The sequence below is a fragment of the Protopterus annectens genome, chromosome 3.part0, assembly GCF_019279795.1.
Source record: "Protopterus annectens isolate FY-2018-M chromosome 3.part0, PAN1.0, whole genome shotgun sequence".
In the NCBI taxonomy this organism is placed as follows: domain Eukaryota; kingdom Metazoa; phylum Chordata; order Ceratodontiformes; family Protopteridae; genus Protopterus; species Protopterus annectens.
In genome coordinates this window covers 447,679,717-447,705,150 of record NC_056731.1, presented here as the reverse complement: position 1 = coordinate 447,705,150, position 25,434 = coordinate 447,679,717, and the positions used below count along the sequence as shown (strand labels likewise).

Sequence of the window (25,434 nt, the reverse complement as noted above, 5' to 3'; positions counted from 1 at the left end):
AACAGCTCTATGTACATCCTAGCACTGGCTGACTCCATGTGTCCTGGATAAACTGAGGAAGTCAGTCAACACTATCCATCTCTTTAATGCCAGTAGGGTGTGTGGGGTACATTCAGTTAAGGGAAGAGCACCCTATTATCTTCTTTCGGTCCAACAGGACAAAGAGAAGAAAATAATGTTGTTGTTTGCCTTTTGGCTTTTCCCGGTTAGGGGTCGCCACAGCGGAACTCCGGTCTGCTAATGATTGGCAGTAGATTTTAACTAACGCCAAGGTGCCAGCTCGACGTTCAACCTTGAACAAAGGCACGTCCATTTACACATGTCTTTCGAACACCCAGCCAACCACGGGGCGGACATGCAGACTCCACACAGAAGGCACTCCCCGCACTCCAGCCGAGAATCGAACGGGAGAAAGTACAGTTTTGTACCTACCATAAATGTAGGTGTTCGAAGATCCACATTGCTGCAGTCCTTACATATGGGTAGTCCGCTGTCCTCGGTCGGCCCGAATACCAAAGTATTAGGCTGACGTCGGTTAAGGCGCTTAAAACTGACATCAGGACGTCAGGGTACAAAAGCGCATGACCGACGTCATTTCCTCAGTCTTTTCTTGCCCCAGATGTCAGAAGGCCCTAACAAGAAAGGCCAAAGCCAAAAACCAGCAAAACCTAACCAACCACCCGTGCACTAACCATATTTACAATATGTACAACACAAACCACACCACCACCTTCAACAACAGAGGGGAAGGAGGGAGGTAAATTGGACTGCAGCAATGTGGATCTTCGAACATCTACATTTATGGTAGGTACAAAACTGTACTATGTTCTTCATCTCACATTGCTGCAGTCCTTACATATGGGTAGAATCCCAAAGCAGAGGTAAGGGAGGATGGCAAAACTATAAAGCATTAGGAGCTGCCAACATGCCCTGTAAAATTGCAGTGGCAAATCCAGCCCTAGATTTAGAGTAAAGTGGAAGGTGGTAATGCTTAGAGAAAGTATGCACTGAACTCCAAGTAGCTGCTTCCAAAATATCTTTAGTAGCCACCCCTTAAAAAGCTGTAGAAGTGGCAGTAGCCCTAGTGGAATGAGGCCTAATCCCAGCTGGAATCTCCTTACCATGATGGGAATAACAGAAAGCAATACAAAAACCAATCCACTTAGAAATAGTTTGTTTTGAAACAGGTTTACCCTGAGAACCCAAAGCAAAAGAAACAAACAACTGCTGAGACTGCCTGAACCCTTTAGTTCTGCTCAAATAATATCGCAACTGTCTGTGTATATCCAAAGTGTGCAAAATCCTTTCCCCTTTATTTTGGGGTTTGCATAAAAGTAGGCAAATGAATAGTTTGGTTTAAAGCCACACTAGAAACCACTTTAGGCATAAAAGAAGGGTTAGTACGCAAAGACACCCTATCCTTGTGGAAAATTAAGAAAGGCTCAACTGCCATAAGGGCCTGTAATTCAGAAACCCTTCTCGCAGAGGTAATGGCCAACAAAAAAGCAGTCTTCCATGATAAATATTTCAACTCTGCTGATGCTGCAGGCTCAAAAGGTTGTAGAGTGAGTTTCTCCAACACAAAATTGAGATCCCAAGCAGGAGTAGGAGCTCACGTGGGGGTCTTATATTCTTTGCCCCTCTAAGGAATTGCTTAAACAAAGGCTGAGAAAATAATGGTGGGTCACAGTCATAGTGAGCAGAAATTGCTGCAGCATGAACCTTTATAGAGGAGAAGGACAAACCTTTGTCCAATATCTCAGTAAGGTATTGAAGCAACACTTAAATTAGGTTTAGAATCATCAAAGTCCTTTGCTGTACTCCAAAATAATCTCCTCCATTTATCTGCGTAAACTTTCCTTGTACTAGGCCTTCTGGCCTCCAAAATAACATTCAAAACTTGTTGTGGAAGCTGAGACCCTCCAGGGTTTAAAACAGAATATGCCAGGCTGTCAGATGTAGAGAATGAAGTTTGACATTGAGTAAATGACTGTTCTCCTGAGACAGCAGGTGAGGAATCGAAGGCAAAGGCCATGGAGGCTCCTGTACCAGACTTCTCAGTAATGGGTACCAGTGCTGTCGAGGCCAATCTGGAGCTATTAAAATCATGTTTGGCTTGTCCTGTCTGACCTTCAGCAGTACCTTACCTTTGGGAGGAGAGGCAGAGGTGGAAAGGCATACACGTGAAGATTGCTCCAATTGAATGAGAGAGCATCCACTTTCCAAGCTGTGGGATGAAACCTTTTTGTGCAAAACTTTGGCAGCTGGTAATTTAGTGGAGAAGCGAACAGATCTATGTCTGGAGTTCCCCATAACACTGTCAATCTCTGAAATACATGAGGATCCAATTTCCACTCGTGGGGATCCATAATTTGTCTGCTCAACACATCTGCTAAGGAGTTCTGTGCTCCTGGCAGAAACCTTGCCTGAAGATTTAGCTGTAAACTGAGAGCAGTCTCCCACAAAATCATTGCATGTCTGCATAGAGGATAAGAATGCGTTCCCCCTTGCTTGTTGATGTACCACATGACAGTTGTGTTGTCTGTTTGAATCAACACCTGCCCTGGAAGAAGTAAATCCTTGAAAGCTATCAATGCAAATTGGACTGCTAACATCTCCTTCAAGTTGATATGTAGATGTTGAAGTCTGGCAGGCCACGTGTCTTGTACCCATTTTCCATTTAGATGAGCTCCCCAAGCTTTGTCTGAGGCATCTGTCGTTAAAATCTGACTCGCCTCTGGCCGGGTCACAGAGAGTCCCTTGTTTAGGTGACATTTCTGAGCCCACCACAAAAATTCCTTTTGAATGCAAGGTATTATCTGAATGACAGTGTCCAAATCTTGGCAGTGCTGTGTCCATACATTCTTGAGATACCATTGTAGCTTCCTCATATGCAGTTTGGCATTGGGAAGTACCAGAATACAAGATGCCATGAACCCCAAGGCTTGAAGGACTGTCCTTGCAGTCAGCCTGGACTGACGAGACAACTGGTGGAAGTAAAGAGAAAGATTCTTTTGTTTGTCCGGGGTCGAAAAGGCCATCTGGGATGCTGTATTCAGTCTCACACCCAGAAAGCACATGTCCTGAGAGGGTACTAGACTGGACTTTATTTCGTTCACAGAATACCCCAGGCATCTTAACACTGCCATCACATACTGTAAATGATGAAGAAGTTCGTCCTTTTCTTGGGCCAGAATCAGGCAATCGTCCAAATAAGGATAGATCTGTATTCCTCTTAGCCTGAAGAAAGCTACCACTGGAGCCAGAACCTTCGTGAACACTCTGGGCAGTAGATAAGCCAAAGGGCAATGCAGAGAACTGATAATGTGAAGTCCCAGCCCGAAAACGCAGATACTTCCTGCAACTGGGCCTGATAGGAACATGAAGGTAAGCCTCCTTGAGATCCAGAGTCACCATCCAGTGATCTTTGTCCAGCAGAGGTAAAAGCTGTTGTAACGTCAACATTTTGAACTTGGGAATGTCCAGATATGTGTTGAGGATAGATAAATCCAAAATTGGTCTCCACGTGTTTCCTTTCTTTGGTACTAGAAACAGGCGAGAATAAAATCCTAGGCCCACTTCTGGCAGAGGGACCGGTTGTATGGCCCCTATTTGAAGTAGTAGAGAAATTTGTTTGCGAGCCTCTAGTCTTTGCTGAGGAGGAACGTCCGGCATGCCTTTGAAAGGAGGCAATGTATGGAAATAAAACTTGTTACCCTGGTGTATGATATCCAATACCCATTTGTCTTGGGTAATCAACATCCAATTTTCCTTGAAGAGTGCTAACCTTCCTCCCAAAGGTGCTGCCAGGCAAGAAGGATCTGGCAGCTGAAAAAGTAGGTCATTGGGCCTGTTTACGAAAGGACTGGCCCCTGCCCTCACCCGAAGATTGTGCAGGTGAACTCCCTGTTCTAGGCCTGAAAGAACTCTGAGCTCTGCCCCTACCACGTCTAGATCTACCCCTAGACTGAGAATCATAAGAAGGATACGTCCACCCCTTAGCAGGCCAATTCCTACTAAACTTGGAGGCTGAACTTGCAAAAATCTTTAACAGCCTGCATAGACTTAGCCTTGTCTTCCATTTTCTTCAAGACTGACTCCACAGGTGAACCAAACAACACATCAGACTGCAAAGGAGCATCCAAAATCCTTGTCTTAACATGGTCAGATAAATTCTGATCCTTCAGCCAGGCGTGCCTGCGAAGAACTGAGCCAGTGGCAGCCACCCTAGACGAGGCCTGCACAGCATCAAAACCACACTGTAATGAATGCTTACCCACCTGTTCAGAGACATGCACCAAATCTTGTAATTCTTTACACTCAATGCCTTCCGCCAGAGCATCCACCTTAGACTTCAATTGAGAAAGAAGAAAGTTTTGATATTTCAACATATGAAACTGGCAATTCAAAGCCCTCATAGCTAAGGTAGAAGATGTATAGACCTTTTTTCCCCATCTATCCAAAGCTCTGGCTTCTTTATCTAGAGGAACCAGATTTTTTACAACAGAGGCCTTGACACCCTTAGGTCCCTGACTAATAGTTTCTGGGTCCGCCCTAGGACTCTTATAAAGATATTTATGAGCCTCAGGCACCCTGTAATACCTATCCGGTTTAACAGGAGCAGGAGGCAGAGAATCAGGATTAAGTGAAGCCTCTGCAAACACATCTTCCACAACATCCAGAACAGGGGGTATAGCCAAGGGCCTATGCTGGGGTAACAGCAAAAACTCCCTAAGCCTTTTCCTAGAATCAGAGAAGTCCTGACCTTCCCACTTAAAATATTCCCTCATAGAATGAAGTGTCTCTGAAAAAGAAAAATCCTCTGGAGGAGAAGCAGAAGGAGTGGAATCATCTGCATCAGAATCAGAATAAGGAGAGTACTCCTGCAAGTCTTCAGCCGAAGACTCTGAAACATCCGAAGCCTGCTCAAAACTTCCCAACTCTGGCTCCACCCTAGGCCTCTTATCAGGAGGGGGCAAAGAACCTCTAATCAGAGTAATCAAATCTTCTGCCATTTTAAGCATGTGCTTCTTAGGCACAGACCCTGCTGAACTAGGAGTGACACCAACAGAAGCTAAAACTGGCCTGCCTCTGGGAGAAGCCTTGGAAACAGAAGGAGAAGGCCTAACCACCCTAGGAAGGGAGGGGAGTACAGTAACTTGAGAAGCCCCTTCAGCCTGACCTGCCTCCTGAGAGACCACCTCCTGCAAAATCAAAGTCTCCCCCTGAGACTCCAGAGAAGTCTCCGTCGGAACCACCGGTTCCACTGAAGCCTCTAAAGAACCGGCGTCCGGAACGGACGACTCATCTTGCCTGGGTTTAACTGCTTTGTCTTTGCGCTTCAAGAAGCGGCGCCGGAGAATCCGGCGGCATATTATAATTGCACCGCTTCCCAAAGACCAGCCTAGCACAATCTAACCTTCGCTAATAGTGCGTTATTGAACCTAGCACAAAAGCGACACCCAACAACGTCGTGCTCAGGCCCTAAACAAGGAATACACAAAGAATGATAATCCCTATGCGGTATCTGTTTCCCACAAGAAATACAGTTATTCACTTTTTCTGACATCCGGTAAAACACTGAGGCAAGAAAAAACCAAAATATTCCCCAACGGGGTACTTAGCCAACTTGGATTCGGTCTGAAACTCAATTGAAAAATTTCAGAACGCCGAACGGCACTTGCAACGCTGCTTCTGCATCGGACCATGCGGCAAAAAAGACTGAGGAAATGACGTCGGTCATGCGCTTTTGTACCCTGACGTCCTGATGTCAGTTTTAAGCGCCTTGACCGACGTCAGCCTAATACTTTGGTATTCGGGCCGACCGAGGACAGCGGACTACCCATATATAAGGACTGCAGCAATGTGAGATGAAGAACATCCTCTTGCTGTGAGGCAGCAATGCTACCGCTGCACAACCGCGGCACTAAAGAGAAGAAAATAATACTACTAAATATTGGGAGAGCTTTTTTTCACCTGTAATTCTTGATGTTAACTGCAGAAGGGCTGCAGTTGGGACGGTCTGCTAGCAGTCTTTTATTATCAATATTTATTACTATTATTATAAAGAGAAGAAAATAATAATAGTAATAAATAATGATAATAAAAGACTGCTAGCAGACAGTCCCAACTGCAGCCCCTCTGCAGTTAACATCAAGAATTACAGGTGAAAGAAAGCTTCCCCAATATTTACTTCTCTAGAGCAGAAAAAGGGCAGAATTGTGCAGACAAAAAAATCCTCCTGTCCTGCATAAAAGTAAAAAGAAAGTACCAGTGAAAACCAACATCTAATAGAATACTTAAATGACTAAGGATATCTGTAAGGTGAACCCCCCCCTTTTAGATGGGCAGTTGAGGAGGGGCAAGGATGGAGTTCTCTGAAAAGTTATAATTGGTCAGACAGTTGTGTGAAGGTGCTGCCAAGAGGCCTCCACTGCTGCCTCTTTTCTTGTCCTGACACTTTTGCTTCTCAAAGGTTCTCTTCTGTCTAGTTTGACAACGATTAATGAGTCACTGCTTGAACAAAACATTTCTGATGAACCAGGGTACAGGCAGACAAAAAGATCATCTGAACCTCCATGGTAGTCCCATTTTCTTTTAACATTCTAAAAATACCCTGTGTGTCTACAGCAAACAAAAGATTCTTGTCAAGGGATGCATTAAGAAGATGACGCTGAACATCCTCAGGCAGTGGCAAAAAAAAGAAGTGAAGACAGTGTTGGCTGAACTCCTCCTTTATCTGGGATGCAGACCTGTGTCTCTGCATCAGGAATGAGCCAGCAAGTGCTGGGATGTCCACAGACTCAGGCTAGTCAAGCAGACAGCTAGCTGTTGTTAATTCTTACATTTAATACGCAAAGGAGATTTTCTAAGAGGTATACAAAGTACTGGTTACAACCATCAACAGTAGAGCTGTGTGATGGTAGTCACTGTAATTACAAGTAATCGAGTAATGGGATCACTGCTGAACTGTACAAGAACAAATGGGATTTAGAAGCAAAAGGACCGCTTGTCTCCTTGGCCAGTTATCAAGGGCGGCAGAAATGCCTGGTTACCTTCCACAATGAACAAGATTGGGGGGGGGTGGCACACAAACACACAGTTCTTGGTTTTAGTAAACAGAGAATGCTCTGGTTCCAAGATTACCTAGTCAAGAATGGGTGAAGTGTAGAAGCACGGTAAAGTACAGCTGTGTACACTTACCATAAATATAGATGTTCGAGTGTATTCACTGTTGCAGTCATCACATTTGGGTTATCTGCTTGCAGTAGCCCCTCAGTTGGCCTGATTAAAGTCTTGGGTCCTGTGTCAGTTGCTGTCTCTCCTTCCATGACATCAGGTCATCAGGGGTATAAAGCATGCAGCCGATGCCATTACATCAGTTTTTCTTGCCCCAGATGTCAAGTGCCCCCCTAATGGGAAGCAATTAAATCTGTAAATATACAAAGTTATACCTCCAAAAAAAAGCAAATACACCAAAAAGCTTTTGAGTATAGTAAAGGATAGTAGAGGTATAGCCAACAGAAGTAACGGGGCTGGAGAGAGGGTAACCAGGACTGCAACAGTGAATACACTCGACTATCTACATTTATGGTAAGTGTACACAACTGTACTATGTTCTTCGTGTTTCACTGTTGCAGTCATCACATTTGGGTAGATTCCCAAAGCTAAGGATGGGAGGAGGAATTTAGATAGCATTAGGACTAGCTACAAGGCCTTGCAAGACTGCAGTGGCAAAGCCAGCTTTGGATTTAGAGAAAATTGGCAGATGGTAATGCTTGGAGAAAGTATGTACAGAACTCCAGGTAGCAGCTTCTAGGATGTCCCTGGTAGGGACGCCTCTGAGAAAGGCTGTAGAGGTAGATGCAGCCCTGGTTGAGTGGGGTCTGATTCCCTGGGGGGTAGGTTTTCCATGGAGCTTGTACCTGAAATGAATGCAATGGCCTATCCATTTAGAAATGGTTGGCTTTGAAATAGCCTTCCCCTCTGCCCCTGCAGCAAATGCCACCAGCAGTTGTTCAGATTTCCTTTGAAGTTTAGTCCTGTCCAAGTAGAATCCAAGTTGTCTGTGCACATCCAAAGAATGCAGTATCCGTTCCACTTTGTTCTGTGGATTAGGAAAGAAGGTTGGCAAATTAATGGACTGATTAAGGGCCACACTGGATACCACCTTGGGCATGAAGGAGGGATTGGTCCTAAGGGACACCCTGTCCGCATGAAAGATGATGAAAGGCTCCACTGCCATAAGGGCCTGTAATTCAGATACTCTTCTTGCTGAAGTGATTGCTAAAAGAAAAGCTGTTTTCCAAGAAAGGAATTTTAAGTCTGCAGTAGCAGCTGGCTCGAAATAGGGAAGAGTGAGTTTCTCCAATATAAAGTTAAGGTCCTAGGCTGGAGTTGGAGCTCTCCTGGGTGGTCTTAAATTGTTGGCCCCTCTGAGGAACTGCTTGAACAGTGGATGAGAGAAGAGGGGAGGTTCTGTGTTATAATGAGCTGAAATGGCTGAGGCGTGAATTTTGATGGAGGAGAAAGACAGGCCCTTGTGAAGCATCTCAGTTAAGCATTGTAAAATCCGAGGTAAATTGGGCACTGCTGTGCTCATCCCTTGAGATTGGTTCCAGGCACAGAACCTTTTCCATTTTTTAAGATTTTCTAGTACTAGGCCCTCCTTGCCTCTAAAATGATATCCATCACTAGTTTACTGAGGGATGGTAAAGGAGAGCTTAGGTAATCAGCCAGACTGCTAGGTTCAGTGTTTGAAGCCGAGGGTGCAGAACCTGGTTCTTCTGCTGAGACAATAGGGTAGGAGTCTGAGGCAGGTGCCATGCAGACAACAGTGACACACTGTGAAAGAGGGAGTAACAGTGCTGGCGTGGCTAGTCTGGTGCAATCAAAATCGTCCACCATGGTTTGTCTTGTTTGATCTTTAGTAGTACTTTGGAGAGCAGAGGAAGAGGAGGAAAGGCATAAACTGATAGGTTTTTCCATCTGAAGGGCAGGGCATCCACTTTCCAAGCTTTTTTGTGGGGAGTCCTTGTGCAGAATTTGCCCAATTGATAGTTCTGGGGGGAGGCAAACAGGTCTATATCTGGGCTCCCCCATTTGCTTGTCAACAAGTTGAAAATCATTGGTTCCAGTTTCCACTCATGTGGGTCCATGAGGTTTCTGCTTAATTCGTCTGCTAGTGTGTTTAGATTTCCTGGAAGGAATTGAGCTTGTAGATGCACTTGGTTCCACAATGCCATGGCTAGTCTGCAGAGCGGGTAAGTGTGTGTACCCCCCTGCTTGTTTATGTACCATATAAAGTACAGTTGTGTACCTACCATAACTGTAGATGTTCAAATGTATTCACTGTTGCAGTCATTACACTTGGGTTATCCTGCTGGCAGGCTACCCGCAGTCGGCCAGAATTCCAAAGTCTTGGTCCGGCGTCTGTTGCTGTCGCCTCTTTCCTGATGTCAGTGCGCCAGGGTATAAAAGATGCAGCCAACGCCATTTTTGTCAGTTTTTCTTGCCCCAGATGTCAGGTGCCCCCCAAAAGGGTAGGCTAAAAAACATTGCTAAAAAAGCATGCACTAAATAACAATACCTTCATCTACAAGCAAATACACCACATAGGTTGTATAGGATAGAGAAGTACAGATAAGTCCCAGCAAAGAAAGGGGGATGGTGGGTGGGTAACCTGGACTGCAACAGTGAATACACTCGAACATCTACATTTATGGTAGGTACACAACTGTACTATGTTCATCGTGTTTCACTGTTGCAGTCATTACACTTGGGTTGAATCCCAAAGTGGAGGTTGGGCGGCTGGGTCTAAATAGAATTAGGAGTAGCTATAAGGCCCGGCAAGACTGCAGTGGCAAAGCCTGCTCTGGATTTACAGTAAAGAGGCAAGTGGTAGTGCTTAGTAAAAGTGTGCACTGAAGTCCAAGTTGCAGCCTCCAAAATATACTTGGTTGGTACTCCTCTGAGGAAGGCTGCTGAGGTGGCTGCTGCCCTGGTAGAATGTGGTCTAATGCCCTTAGGCACTGATTTACCATGTTGTGTATAGCAGAAACGAATGCAGTGTCCTATCCATTTTGAAATAGTCTGCTTTGAGATAGCCTTTCCTTGTGATCCTGCAGCATGCGCCACTAAAAGTTGCTCAGTCTTTCTGAAAGCTTTAGTTTTGTCCATGTTGAAGCGTAGCTGTCTGTGTATGTCCAAAGAATGCAGAAGTCTCTCCCCTTTATTCTGCGAGTTTGGGTAAAAAGTAGGCAAATGAATGGTTTGGTTACCCTAGGCATAAATGTTGGGTTTGCCCTTAGAGAAACCCTGTCCGGATGGAAGATAATGAAAGGTTCCACAGCCATTAATGCCAGTAACTCTGAGACTCTTCTTGCTGAAGTTATTGCTAGGAGCAGACCTGTTTTCCATGACAAGAATTTTATGTCAGCTGTACTGGCTAGCTCAAAAGGAGGCATTGTGAGTTTTTCCAAGACAAAATTGAGGTCCCATGCAGGTATTGGTGCTCTCCTTGGAGGTCTTATGTTTTTGGCCCCCCCTGAGGAACTGCCTAAGTAATGGATATGAAAAAATAGGTGGGTCTGTATTGTAATGAGCTGAAATGGCAGAGGCATGGATCTTAATTGATGAGAAGGATAGGCCTATGTCCAACATCTCAGTTAGATATTGTAAAATCTGAGGAATATTTGGAACAAGCGTGTCAATTCCTTGTGCCTGGTTCCAAGCACAGAATCTCTTCCATTTTTCTGCATAAGACTTTCTGGTGCTGGGCCTTCTGGCCTCCAAAATGACATCCATAACTGCTTTAGAGAGAGGTGTATTCTGAATGGTTACAGTATCCTCCATACAGCTAGATTTAGAGTTCCGAGTTGGCTATGCAGGACCCGATTGTTTTGCTGGATCAGTAAATGAGGAATTTGAGGCAATGTCCAGGCTGGGCCTTGGGACAAGCTCCTTAGGATTGGGTACCAGTGTTGGCGTGGCCAATCCGGGGCAATAAGTATCATTTGTGGCTTCTCTTGTCTGACCTTTAGGAGTACCTTGTGGAGGAGAGGCAGTGGAGGAAAGGCATATACTGTAAGGTTGTGCCAGCTGAATGACAGGGCATCCACTTTCCATGCTTGTTTGTGATAAGTCCTTGTGAAGAATCTCTGAAGTTGGCAGTTGTGAGGGGAGGCAAAAAGATCTATGTCTGGGCATCCCCATTTCCTTGTTATCATGCTGAAGATTTGTGGATCTAGTTTCCACTCATGAGGGTCCATGAGGTTTTTGCTTAGTTCGTCTGCCAGAGCATTTGCTTTTCCTGGAAGGAATTGTGCTTGCAGGTGTACTTGGTAAGTCAATGCTGTGTTCCACAAAATCATGGCTTGTCTGCAGAGGGGGTAGGAATGTGTGCCCCGCTGCTTGTTTATGTACCACATGACTGTGGTGTCATCCGCCTTTATCAGCAGCTGTCCTGGATGAAGTAGGTCCTTGAAGGCTGTCAGGACATTTTGTACAGCTAGCATCTCTTTTTGATTGATGTGTAGATGCCTTTGGCTTGGGGGCCATGTGCCATGAATACATTTTCCTGCCATGTAGGCCCCCAGGCATAATCTGATACATCTGTTAGTGTTTGTCTGGCTGTGGGTAAAGTGAATGGCTGTCCCATGTTGTGGTGGCAGGCCTGTGCCCACCATCGAAACTCCTGTTGCAGGCAAGGAATGAGGGAAATTAATGATTCCAGGCTGTGGCAATGTTGAGTCCAAACACTTTTTAGGTACCATTGTAGTTTCCTCACATGCAGTCTTGCATATGGAATTAGCAGAATGCAGGAGGCCATGGAGCCCAGAGCCTGCAGAATTGTTCTTGCAGATAACTGGGTCTTTTTTGCCATGTGTTCGAAGTAAGAAGTCAGATGCCTTTGTCTAGCGTGAGATAAGCCATCTGGGCAGTTGTATTGCACCCAGGAATATGATCTCTTGAGAGGGTACTAGTTTTGATTTCTTTTCGTTTATTGTGTACCCTAGGCAAATTAGTAACCTTTTTTACAAACGCCAGATGCTTTAGTAGAATGTCTTTGGTCTCTGCTTGAATAAGACAGTCGTCCAAGTAGGGATATATTTGAATTTCTTTTTGTCTGCAAAATGCAATTACTGATGCCAGGCATTTTGTGAAGACCCTGGGAGCAGTAGATAAGCCAAAGGGCAGTGCAGAGAATTGGTAGTGCTTTGAGCCAGCTATGAATCTGAGGTATCTTCTGCAAGATTGTCTGATTGGGACATACAGGTATGCCTCTTTGAGGTCCAAAGTTACAAGCCAAGCCTTTTTGACCAGCATGGGCAGAAGCTGCTGCAAAGTCAACATTTTGAATTTCGGAACGTTCAGAAAAGTATTTAGAATAGACAGGTCCAGAATCGGTCTCCATGCTTTGTCCTTTCTTGGCACTAAGAAAAGTCTAGAGTAAAATCCCTGTCCCTGCTCTTGTGGCACTGGCTGAATAGCCCTCATGTCCATGAGTAATGAAACTTGTTTTTTTGCCTCTGCCCATTGACTGTGTGGCAGGTCTGGCATACCTTTTACCTTTGGAAGGGTGTGAAAGTAGAACCTGTAGCCCTGAGAAACTATATTTAAGACCCATTTGTCCTGGGTAATCATGTGCCAATTTTGTGAAAAAAGTGCTAGCTTTCCCCCTAAGGGTGCTGCCAAAAGATAAATGTTTGGCACTGGCAGAGGGAAGTCATTGGGACGGTTTCCTATATGGTGGTGATTTGTCTTCTCCGCTTTTGGAGGTAGAAGCACCCCACTGTTTGGGCCTGTATGAGTCCTGGGGCTGTTGTCTGCCTCTAGAGCGTCTGTATCTGCCTCTTTGTGGCCTAACTGACACAGGAAAGGACCAATTTTTAGAAGGCCAGTTCCTGCTAAATCTGGGTGGCTGCACCTTTACAAAATCCTTCACTGTCTGCATAGATTTAGCTTTATCCTCCATTTTCTTTAACACCTCCTCTGCCTTAACACCAAACAAAGTATCATGCTGTAATGGAGCATCCGATAATTTTGCTTTAACATGATCAGGCAGAGTCTGTTCTTTTAACCAAGCATGCCTTCTAATGACCGAGCCTGTTACAGCGGCCCTACAAAAGGCCTCCAGTGAATGATAACCTCAATGCAAAGTATGTTTTCCCACTTGTTCAGCTGCATGCAATAAACCCTGCAAATCCTTGTTCTCAGCACATTCAGAATTTGTCAACATTTTCTGTTTTAACAGAGACATTAAATATTGCTGATATTTAAGCATATGAAACTGACAATTTAAAGCCCTTACAGCCAAGGTAGCAGAAGTGTAAACTTTTTTCCCCCCATCTGTCCAGTGCCCTAGAATCTTTGAGTGGACAGGGTTTTTTGCAGCATCAGCTGTGACCCCTTTGGGACCCTGTGAAATAGTTTCTGGGTCAGCAGCAGGGTTTTCATACAGAAATTTATGAGAATCTGGAACTCTGTAGTATCTGTCTGGCTTAACAGGTGCAGGAGTTAAAGAGTCGGGAGACAGGCCTCTGAAAAGACATCATCTACAATGTCTAGAACAGGAGAAATAGCAAGAGGTATGTGCTGAGGAAGTAAAAAAGTCTCAGAACCTTTTCTTAGAATCTGAATAATCTTGGCTCTCCCAGTGGAAATGCTCCCTTCATGGTATGCAAGGTTTCCCCAAATGAATAATCCTCAGGAGGAGAAGCTGAAGGAACAGATTCTTCAGCATCAGATTTCTCATAGGGATGAATAGAGTATCCCCGTTCTGAAGAGGAGTCAGAGGAAATTGAAACCTGATCAGAGGAATCATATTCAGTGTCTTGCCTAGGCCTCTTATCAGGAGGGACGATGGAAACCCTTGATCAAAGTAATTAGGTCTTTGGCCATTTTGAGCATCTGTTTCTTAAGCATGGAAGTCTGTCCTGGAGAATGCTGTACTTGTTTGCTTGTCTTTAAAACTGTTTTAGTCTTTGCTTTGATGCTGAAGTTGGCTTGATATAAAGCTGTGTAGGTCTGAAAACACCCTCAGAAGCCGATGCCTGCTCAGCAGCTCTGGACCCATCTGAGGGATTAGTTTCTGAAGGCCCAATACCTTGAGTATTCAGAGGCCTAGCTGTCTCCACGTGGGAGTCGGAGGTAGCCTGTGGCTCTGAGGTAGCGGGTGTCAGAGGCTGCGAAAGAGCCTCACTGAGAACCGGCAACTGGCCTAGAAGAGGCTTCATTGTCGGTTTTGGACCTCGGATGCCTGTCCTTTTCTTTTTCCTTGCGCTTTTTATGAACTCTGGTCGTCGGATGTTCTGACAGCATTATGTAGTTAAACCTTCGGCCAAAGTAATGACAAGCAAAATCGTACCGATGCTTAACAGTGCGTTGGTTAAATCTAGCACAAAACCGACAACTAGCAACGTCGTGGTCAGGGCCTAGGCAAGGAATACAGTAGGAGTGAAAATCCTTATGAGGTATTTGCTTCTCACAAGAAATACAATTGTTAACTTTTTCTGACATCGGTTTGCAGCAAAAATAAAGTTCCCCCAATGGGGTACTTAGCTTTATTGAAGACTTCGGATCTGAAATTCAATATCGAAAATCTCAGGAGTCGGCCAACCTGCACTTGCGAACTGCTTTTGCTTCAGGCACCGAGCGGCAAGAAAGACTGAAAAAAAAATGGCGTTGGCTGTATCTTTTTATACCCCTGGCACACTGACGTCAGGGAAGAGGCAACAGCAACCGACACCAGACCAAGACTTTGGAATTCAGGCCTACTGCTGGTAGCCTGCCAGCAGGATAACTCAAGTGTAATGACTGCAACAGTAAAACACGATGAACATCAGTGGTGTTGTCAGTCTTTACCATTAATTGTTCTGGAAGAATGTGGTTGTTCTGGAAGAATGTGGTCCTTGAAGGCTGTCATTGCATTACAGCTAATGTTTCTTTCTGATTGATATGCAGGTGCATTTGACTTGGGTTCCATTTGCCCTGAATGCACTTCCCTGCTAGGTGAGCCCCCGATGCATAGTCTGATGTATCTGTTGTTAGGGTTTGGGCGGCAGGGGGTAGTGTGAATGGTAGTCCCTTGTTTTGGTAGCAGGCCTCTGCTCATCAAAGAAACTCTAGGCGTAGGCAAGGTATGATAGGAATCATTGCTTCTAGATCCTGAGAATGTTGACACCATAGGCTTTTTAGATACCACTGTAGTTTCCTCATATGCAGTCTTGCATATGGAATTAGAAGAATGCAGGAGGCCATGAACCCCAAGGCTTGAAGTATTTGCCTTGCAGATATAGCAGGGTTTTTGTGGCCACTTGTTTGAAGTAGGTTGTCAAATTAATTTGTTTCTCTGGTGTAAGGAAATCCATCTGGGAAGTTGTATTTAAACTTGCTCCCAGGAATATAATTTGTTGACAGGGTACCAGGTGTAATTTCTTTTCGTTTATGGTGTACCCCAGACAAGTTAACACCCTTTGTACAAAGGCCAGATGATTCAAAATTATGCCCTAGCTTTCTGCCTGAATTAGACAATCGTCCAGGTATGGGTATATTTGAATACTTCTTTGTCTGCAAAATGCAATGACTGGAGCTAGGCACTTTGTGAATACCCCTGGTGCAGTAGATAAGCTAGGCACTTTGTGAATACCTTGGGTGCAGTAGATAAGCTAAAGGGCAGTGCAGAGAACTGATAGTGCGTGTAGCCTGCTTTGAAGCGTAGGTATCTTCTGCAAGATTCCCTGATTGGTATGTGCAGGTTATGCTTCCTTTAAATCTAGTGTTGCCAATCAGGTGTCTTTACCTAGCACAGGGAGCAACTGGTGATGAGTCAGCATCTTGAATGTTGAAATCACCAAAAAGGTGTTTAGAGTGGACAGGTCCAGGATAGGACACCATGAATTGTCTTTTCTGGGTACCGGGAAAAGTCTCGAGTAGAAACCTTGTCCCTTTTCCTCTTCTGGTACCAACTGAATAGCCCCCATGCTTAAGAGAGAAAGTAACTGCTTTTGGGCCTCTGCCCATTGATTTGGGGATAGATCTGGCCACCCGCTTAGTGTTGGTAACGTGTGGAAGTGAAATCTGTATCCCTGGGATACTATATTTAAAACCCATTTGTCATGGGTAATGAGTTCCCAGTTCTTTGCATGAAGAGCGATCTTTTCCCCCAAAAGGGCAGTCAGTTGAGAAGTGCTTGGCAGTTTTAAAAAAAAAGTCATTGAGACAGTTTACCCTAGGGGTGAGTTTTATTAATCCCAGATTTGGAATTGGAGGCCCCCCACTGCTTAGTCCTGTGCGTACCCTGGGACTGAAGCCTGGGAGCTCTGTTGGATCTGGGTTTGGACTGAGAAGGTCTGGAAGAGGCAGGAAAGGACCAATTCTTGGAAGGCCAGTGCCTACTAAACCTTGGAGGTTGTACTTGTAAAATAACAGTTTGCATAGATTTAGCTTGTTCCTCCATCTTTTTAAGAACATCTGCCTTGTTGCCAAACAGCCGGTCCTGGTTTAAGGGAGCATTCAGTAATTTCACTTTAGCATGATCTGGCAAGGATTGCTCCTTAAGCCAAGCATGCCTTCTAAGTAGACCCAGTTATAGCAGCCCTGCAAGATGCCTCTAGTGAAAACCACATTGCAAAGTATGTTTTCCAACTTGTTCAGCTGAATGCAGTAAATCCTTATTTTCAGCACAATCAGGAATCAACATCATTTTCTGTTTAAGCAATCCAATAATATGCTGCTGATACTTTAACATATGAAACTGGCAGTTTAAGGCCCTAATAGCCAAAGTTACAGAAGTGTATACCTTCTTACCCCATCTATCCAGCACCATGGAGTCTCTATCAGAGGGGGTAGGATTTTTGGCAGTAGTAGCTTTAATGCCCTTGGGTCCCTGTGAAATGGTCTCAGGATCTGCAGTAGAATTTTTAAAAAGGAACTGGAGAGTCAGGGACCCTGTAATATCTATCAGGTTTTCTGGGAGCAGGAGGTAAAGAGTCAGGGACCAAGCTAGATTCCGAAAAGGCATAATCAACAATGTCTAGTACAGGAGGTATGGCTAAAGGCCTGTGATGGGGAGGAGTAAGAAATCCCTAAGCCTCTTTTTAGAATCAGAGAAATCCTGACTTTCCCAAGAAAAATGCTCCCTGAGGGTATGCAAGGTTTCACCAAAAGAAAAATCCTCTGGGGAAGATGCAGAGGGAATAGAGTCCTCAGCATCAGAATCCTCATAGGTAGATAAGGGTAAATCCTGGTCACCAGAGGAAACAGAAAATTCAGAATCCTGGTCAGAAGTATCATAAGCAAACTCAGTCCTAGGTCCCTTAGAAGGGGAAGGTTGGCTTCCCCTGATTAAGGTAATAAAGTCTTCAAGCCATTCTTTTCATTTGTTTTTTAGGCATAGAGGCCTGGCCATGCGGTCTGGGCGTCAGTTTTCTAGGCATGTTTCGAGTTTTAGGCCTTGAAGAAGAAGATGGCGTCCGTTTAATACATAAGTCAGTAGGCCTGAATACACCCTCAGAAGCCGGTGCCTGCACAGCGGCTCTGGACCCATCCAAGGTAGAGACATCCGCAGGTTCCAAAGTTGAAGCATCTCACGGCATACCGGACTCCGAATGAGTCTCAGTAGAGGCCTACGAATCTGAAGTAGCGGGTATCAGGGGCTGCGAAAGTGCCTAAGTACCGGTGAACTGGCGACTGGCTTAGGAGAAGTGTCGTCGGCAGCTTTGGACCTCGGCAGCCTGTTTCTGTCTTTATCTTTGCGTTTTTTTGGAATGTCGGTAGTCCGATGCCTTACCAAAGACATATCGGGATAACTGAACTGAGCACCAAAATGTTTAGAAGCGTAAATATAATGACGATGGATAGTTTGTGGTTTAAATAAGGCACAAAACTGACAGCAAGGTACGTCGTGGTCAGGGTCTAAGCAAGGAATACAGTACAAATTAAAATCTTTATGAGGTATTTGCTTTCCACAAGTAATGCAATTATTTACTTTTACTGACATCGGTTTAGAGCAAGAAAAAGTTTCCCCAATGGGGTACTTAGCTTTTAGTTGAAGACTTTGGTTCTGAAACTTGAAAACGAAAAATTCAGGAGTCGGCCGACCAGCACTTGCGAACTGCTTCTGCTTCGGGCACCGCACGGCAAGAAAGACTGATGTAATGGCATTGGCTACATGCTTTATACAACCTGACGACGGGAGGTAGAGATAGCAATCGACGCAGGACCCAAGACTTTGTTAATAAGGCCGACTGAGGGCTACTGCAAGCAGATAACCCAAATGTGATGACTGCAACAGTGAAACATGAAGAACATCTAGTTTATTGCCCTTATACAAATGGACTGTCTCATCACCTTGGAACTTCAAAAGAACTTTCCTGTCCAACTTTCATTTGTGTTCAGTCTTTATGTTTCTGCTTAGCTGGATCAATACATTCTGCTCACTGGATTAACACACTGCTTGTAGGTGGATGTTCAAGCTATCTTGCCAGGTCACAAAGTTACATCACTAGTCTGGAAAGAAGTACAAATAAGTGACCTCCTTCTACCAATACACCACCATCAGTGGCTGTTAACTATTACAAGTAGCCATCACTTGTAAGGCTGACTGAAAGGTATGGATAGAACAAACTAATATCAAAGTCCTTTACATTACAGTCTCCTCTTTAGGACCCTTGGACATGCGCCTTTAATCTTTAGCTGGCACATGTGTGCCTGAGCTTCACCTGACAACATAAAGTGTGTCACGGTTTGCCAAATACTTGGAGGTCCAAACCACCAAACAATTTCCTTCCTGATGGATGGAACCACAGGAATCCTCTGTGCTAGTGGCTGGCTTTGCTAGCACCAAAACTTCTGAAGCAGCACTGAATTTTCTGCATGTATACCTCCGAATGAAAAAACAGAATGAAAGCAGACATATAACACTAATGCCTTTTAAGAAAACATTTGTACTGTAAGTCTGGCTACTTGGAAATGAGTAAGAACTAGTTCATTAAAGAAAATCATGTCGTGAAGGAAGGGAGTAAGCCGCGGTGGTGCAGCGGTAGCATTGTCGCCTCACAGCAAGAAGCTCTCCCGTTAGAGTCTGCATGTCCTCCCCGCGGTAGAGTGGCATTTGAAAGACATGCGTAGAATGGGTGTGCCTTCTTTGAAGGTTGGGCATTGAGCTGGCACCTCCACACCGTAACAATCTACTGCCAATCATTAGCAGACTGGAATTCCGCTGTGGCAACCCCTAACCGGGAGAAGCCGAAAGAAGAACAAACAAACAATGTCATGAAGGAAGGCCATTCTGCTGACAGAAAGGCCTGACAACTGGAGGTTTCTGGAAATGTTTAGATGAGATAAAAAAAGTTGGGAGGTGTAACAACAAGCCACCTGAAGCTCTCAAGGAATTTATCCAGATCAGAAAGTTCCTGAGGAAAGAAGTGTTGTTCGCATCTCCATTAACACTTCTGACTCGTAGGCAGACAATTGTTAAATATCTCAAACTAGCAATTGCAGATACATTTTTGTGTGTGGTGATGGTGGGGGGTACAAAATATGCACACAAAAGGTTCTGCTCCCTGCTTTCTATAAACTAAATGATACTGCACAGTATCAAGGCAAGCTAAAATAAAATCTCACTGTTGTCACTCAATCAACAAGACAGGCAAAATGCATGGGTTTTAGTGAAAAAAAAAAAAAAAAAGATGTGTGGCAAACAGAAACCCTGTGTATTCCATTGAAGTTTTCTCTGCATCATGTGAATATGATGTGCAGGCCCACATCCTTCATAGTCGGGATCTCCAAGAGGGAGTCTGTCATCAGTTGGAAGAGATGGGGCTGTGAGGAAAGCATCTTTACCTCAACAAATTCATATAAACTGGACATATCAAGAAAAGGTCTCGACAAGTTGTTTTTTTTTTGGGAACCGGAAGAGACTAGAACAAAAATACCTTCCCTTTTGAGGCTCTGATGTCCACTACCCGGCAAAAAAAAAACAGGTCAGACCAGAATTGATTTGCTTCTGAGTAAAGGTGACATGCTCATGAAAGGTGGAAAGTGCCAAAACTCTACTGTGCAGCTTGCACTGAAAACAAATTACTACTTTTCCTAGGTCATAATGCTCCAAGATTCCCTGAAGTAAGGGGTGGAGGATGATCCTTCCAACTAGATGTCGGTCACTACTAAATGAAAGGGATTTCTTGTCTTTACCCACAGCCCTGTTTGTCTGACCTGACTCCTGTTCTCGTAGGAGGTCATTTTCTTTCCCTCGCTCTTCCCCCCAACACACACACACACACACACACACACACACACACACACACACACAAAATTATCTCCTCCCATCCGCTTTACTTTGCTTAAGCTAGCAGGGTCATTGCTTGGCAGGTTAATTTCATGAGTATGTTCTTGCTTGGAGCAGGAGGGGGAGGTCATTACTAACTGCCTGACTGGACAGTCTTTGTCTTCTCTGCAAGTTTCTTAAAATCTTCTGAATCAATTGTGTGAGGAAAATTCAAGAGCTATCCTTTTCAGGTCCTCAGCAGTGGCTAGATTAAATTTCAAGAAGCCTTCTAATGACTTCACCTATGGCAGCTGCCCTCGCACAGGCAACTACGATGTTATAATGACAACTGTCAGAGTAAGTTAGCTTATTCTGTCTCTACTTCATACGTACTACCACTTATAATATCCAAAATAATCAAAGTATAATCTTTCACAAAACTGTTCAGTATTATCTTCTTTTGATTACTGCAAAATCAGGCTTTTCCAGAGTTTAGGGATGGGAAACCAGCTTAAGGAAAATACTTTCAAAGGCATCTTCAAATGCTGGTGTGTGTGGGGGAGGAGGGGTTAAGACCTAGCCTCTTCAAATGACAAAATCTGAAAATTTCTTAAGAGTAGCTACCGTCTCCTTCATCCTATCCCCTTCTCTTGCTGTTCTAGGAATTAAATTCATAATCAGAAGAGTTTACTAGGCTAATGACTGAAAAGGCTTTTTAAGCTTAGCCAGTCATGTACCAAATTTTCCCCATTATCAATACCCAAAGACTAGAATGGCTTTGGTATATACCTGTGCCTTAGTGTATCTAAAAGCTGTCCCTGTCCATAAAGGACAGGGGTGACAAAGCCAGGGGTGAATTGGTGATTTCCCATCCACTGGTCCAAATCGCATTTGAATAGTCTCAGGGAAGAGTTCTGCATTACATGAATGGGGAGTGGGGTAATCTCTGAAACAATGAACTGTCCCTCCAACATGTTTTATGCCACAGACAAGGTTTAGATCCCATGATCAGTGCAATGCATTTTGCAAATGTGTTGCAGGTCCACCAAGGCTGGATCGGAGAATGCAGGTTAGTAAACTCCCCCTCAGTTCTCTGTAAGAGACCAGGAACACGGCTTTGAGGTGGTCTGCATAGGGCATGTGTATTTGCACCCTGTATTGTTTTAGTGAGGAACATCTGTGGCCACTCCAGCTGTTGTAAATGCCTGGTCAGGTTCATGCTGAAAGGTGTACTGCACTACATTGGTCTAATGAGGGCTGAATATAGTGGGACTATATCCTCCCTTGGATATGGATGCTATGCCCTTGCTTATAAGTTGAGCCACACAAAATAATGTTCTCACTGCCATGGGCACACAGTGATCAAAGTTTAGGTTACTGTCAACCTGAGTTCCCAAATCCCTTACCAATGGGTCTACTTTTAGCGGAGTGTTATCAATGTTGTAATATGCATGGATGGTTACCTTCCCAAAGCGTATAATTATTCATTATTTGCACTGCGTTTGAAACCACACCATTCATTTGTCTGTGTTACACCCTCCCATCTGCTAGGGTACGTTAACATGCACAGTTTAACTCCATTGTTGAAACCATACTTGAACTTTGCCACTTAACCTTTTTAATTCTGTTTTCATATTGCAGTGCATTACATGACATTTCAGAGAAAAATATCTTGCTACGTTCCCTTCTTGTGCTTATGACAACATCAAGCCAATTTTCTGTCCATGGCATTAAGCATTTTAGGTAATAAGGCACAAACATACATCTGTTCACCCCACCCCTTCCCCCTGCATAAACTGGTCTACAAAAATTACATCATTTAACTAAGGCAGTCATTCTTTACCAGCCTGCAAGTCATAATATCACACACCACCACCACTGTTAATCAGCCTGGGTTAACTTACTGAGCCTGTGGAGGTAATGCAAGTAGTGGCAGCCAGTTGGATTCATGCAATTCAAGCCACCACTTATACACCGCTGCCCCAGAACTCACATTTCTGACCAGAATAAATAGTGGGTCCTGTAGCAGTAGCAATATTCCCTTCTCATTAAAGAAAACACTTGACATTGAGGTCAAGGAGACTACTGCAGAATCCCCCTAAGAAGCAGGTGACAAGTCTGTTTCTGAATCCATTTCATCACCAAGACTGTTTTCTGCTGACATCCAACAATCTTCATGAACTTTCATCCCTCTATGAAGTGCTAAAGCAAGGGTTAATTCAACAAGACAGCCAACCACTTTATGGCAACAGCCAAGAAGATTCAACACCTGTCGTCTTCTGTGTGTTACTAACTATAAGGCAGCAGAAGATCTGAGATTAGAATACTGCTTGACAAGCAGCATCGGTCCTAAGAAAACCCTCAGTGCAAGTCAACAACACAGCAAACTGATTTTGAAAACAGAAAATGCCTGAGAAGCAAACAGAACCCTCCGTGAAGCACAAGATGAAGAGAAGTATACAGTGCTTCTGTCTACCTGTGTTTATACACTGTTTGTGATTCCCCATAGGTCTGCAGGCTGCTGCTAGTAATTCCAGTCATTTCCCCAACCTGGCACCCTTCTTAACCCTTGTCCCTTTCAGCCTTTTTTGAAGAGTGACAGAAAAATTGCTAACTCATCAGTTTTGTACTGATCAATACTGTGAATACCAGTATTTCCCTTTCAGTAATATAGCACATTAAAGACAAATCACACCTCCCATCCCCATAATACTTGGTGCCAAAAACTACTCCAGATTTTTTTTTATCTCATAGGACTTACTCATTTACATTTTGAAAGTAAAAATAAAGACTCTGTAAAGCTGTTGACTTCTAAGCACAGCAGGAAGAAGAAAGCAGTGACAGTCTCAAGGGACATAAATCAGAAACATTGGGGACTCTTGTTTATACAGATAAAGAAATAACTGCATCCCACTGTGATGCACGTGCACTGGCCCAGTAATCAAGGAGCCTCAATTCTCACCACTAACACCAGTGAGGGGTGTCCACATTAGGAAGGATATCAAATACACACACAGTAAAGTACAATTTCCCTTAAGAGCACACAGAGATCACAGTCAATCTGTGGCTGGTTTCTCTCCAGATCCCCAATAAGACTCCCCACTGGCACAGCTATATGGTACAGATCTCAGCTGAGTAGTCAAGCCAAAACCTCCAGTGTCCTCTCTGTCCAACCAGTGCTTCATGTCCCTGCCCAAGTTGCTGACACACACACACATACACACACTGAGATTTGGTTTATATACAAACACACATACACTCCTGGAGAAGGCTGGCACAGGTTCTCCAGCTATGCCCCCTCCTGCCAGGCTATAAGGTAGTAATCATTGCCACCAACTACTCTTATCAGCTACTAAAAAGGTCCTTACTAAACTGTCCAATATTATTATCCAATTAGTAAGTGTGACGAACAGCAAGGCTCATTAGGAGTGACTTGGTACAGTATCGCTATATACATGCAATGTACTCTAGAGCTTAAATTATCTCTACACAAAACAGCCACAGTTGAAAGGTTTAAAAATATTTAATAATAAATAAAAACACAAGACAAATCTTCTCAATTCAAAATAGTGCTGGTCAAGAGTCCAGAAATAACAGGAAAATGCTTAAAATAATACTGTAGAATAGTCTGACATAAATATAGAAAACGGCTAGACTAAATCTGACTAAATTCCTATCTAACTCTAAGAGCAATCACAGTTCTAAATAAACTTACATAGAGAGCAAAGGCAGAGTACTGGAATGATGTTCGTCAAGACAAAATCCAAAATGCTCTGATTCTCTTTCTCTGAGAAAGTCTTAAAAATAATACATCACTGCTGACTCATTTTAGATTACATCATTCTTCTCTGGTTCCCAGCCTAACAGAAACTCAGATTTAACATTTCTTTGATCTTGCACCTGCCCAGGAAACTACAGCAATAGAAGACATTATATATTTAAAATCTAGCGATTAACTCTGGTCTGAAAACAACTGAAGGAATTCCTCAGTCCAGACATTATGTCACCGAGCCTTGAGATCAGTCATACAATATTTGACTTATCAGCTTTCTTCCAGCAGAGTGTACTGTGGTTACGCTTTTGAAGTTCAACATTTAATACAGTTTTCTTACATTTTAAGAGGACAGGCCTGTGGATTATTTTTACATTTACAATGACATACAATTATCTACAAAATTCTATCTAGCTAGGCTGGCAGCCTTCACATGACTTCACAATCCACAATAAGTTATTTCACTACAATAATTAATTCTTAATGGGATATTTTAATAAGCAACGTTAATACATAAATATACCAAAGGAATTATATTGGATGTGTTATCAAACAAGATTTGGTGGCATTGCATGGCACTGCAAATTACATCAAGCAACTGCAGATCTTCACTGGTAGAAATGCTATCCAGTCAAATCCTGGCGGAACTGAATTTAGGTCATTGTATAAAGGTTATCTAAATTACTCAACCCTATGCCTTTTTTTTTTTTTTTTGCATCCTTCCAGTTAACACACATACTGCCTTTATGGTGTCCAGATCATTTTGGGTCTAGCTTCTTTCATCAAGTAACTTACCAGCTAACAACAAGCATCATTGGAAAGGTTAAGGAGTAATTAACAAAATACCACTAAAATTGTTAATTTAGGATGTCCTGCAATAGATAAATTAATCACAGTTTTCCACTTATAATTCATATTTTCCTATTTTTGTAACAGACACCTAAATGATATTGAGGGGTTGTTGTGTCTTTTGGCTTTTCCCGGTTAGAGGTCGCCACAGCGGAACTCCGGTCCACTAATGACTGGCAGTAGATTTTTACGTGTCGAGTTGCCAGCTCTGATGCACAACCTTCAACGAAGGTACGCCCATTCACGCATGTCTCCACACAGAAGATGCACTAGCTGAGAATCGAACAGGACAACGTCTTACTGTGAGGCGACAACGCTACTGCAGCACCACCACCGCAGTTTTATAGTGCGAAATTCCACAGTGTGAGACAGAAAAATAGTCACTTTCCACTTATATCACATTATACTAGAGATACTGCTACTTGTTAGATCGCAATTATGAATATAAGTAATATTTCCATACATGTACTTTAGACTTCAAAAACCAAGTGACTTACAAACTACTGCAATGTCAGGTGGAACTTTAGACATTGCTGAAGAAAAC

The 25,434-nt window shown here is 43.7% G+C and overlaps 1 protein-coding gene across 2 annotated transcripts in view; it reads right to left on the bottom strand.

Moving 5' to 3' along the window:
* Window positions 1–25,434, bottom strand: part of CUL1 (cullin 1) — a 3,347,782-nt gene that overhangs the window by 1,807,507 nt on the left and 1,514,841 nt on the right. The window lies entirely within an intron of this gene.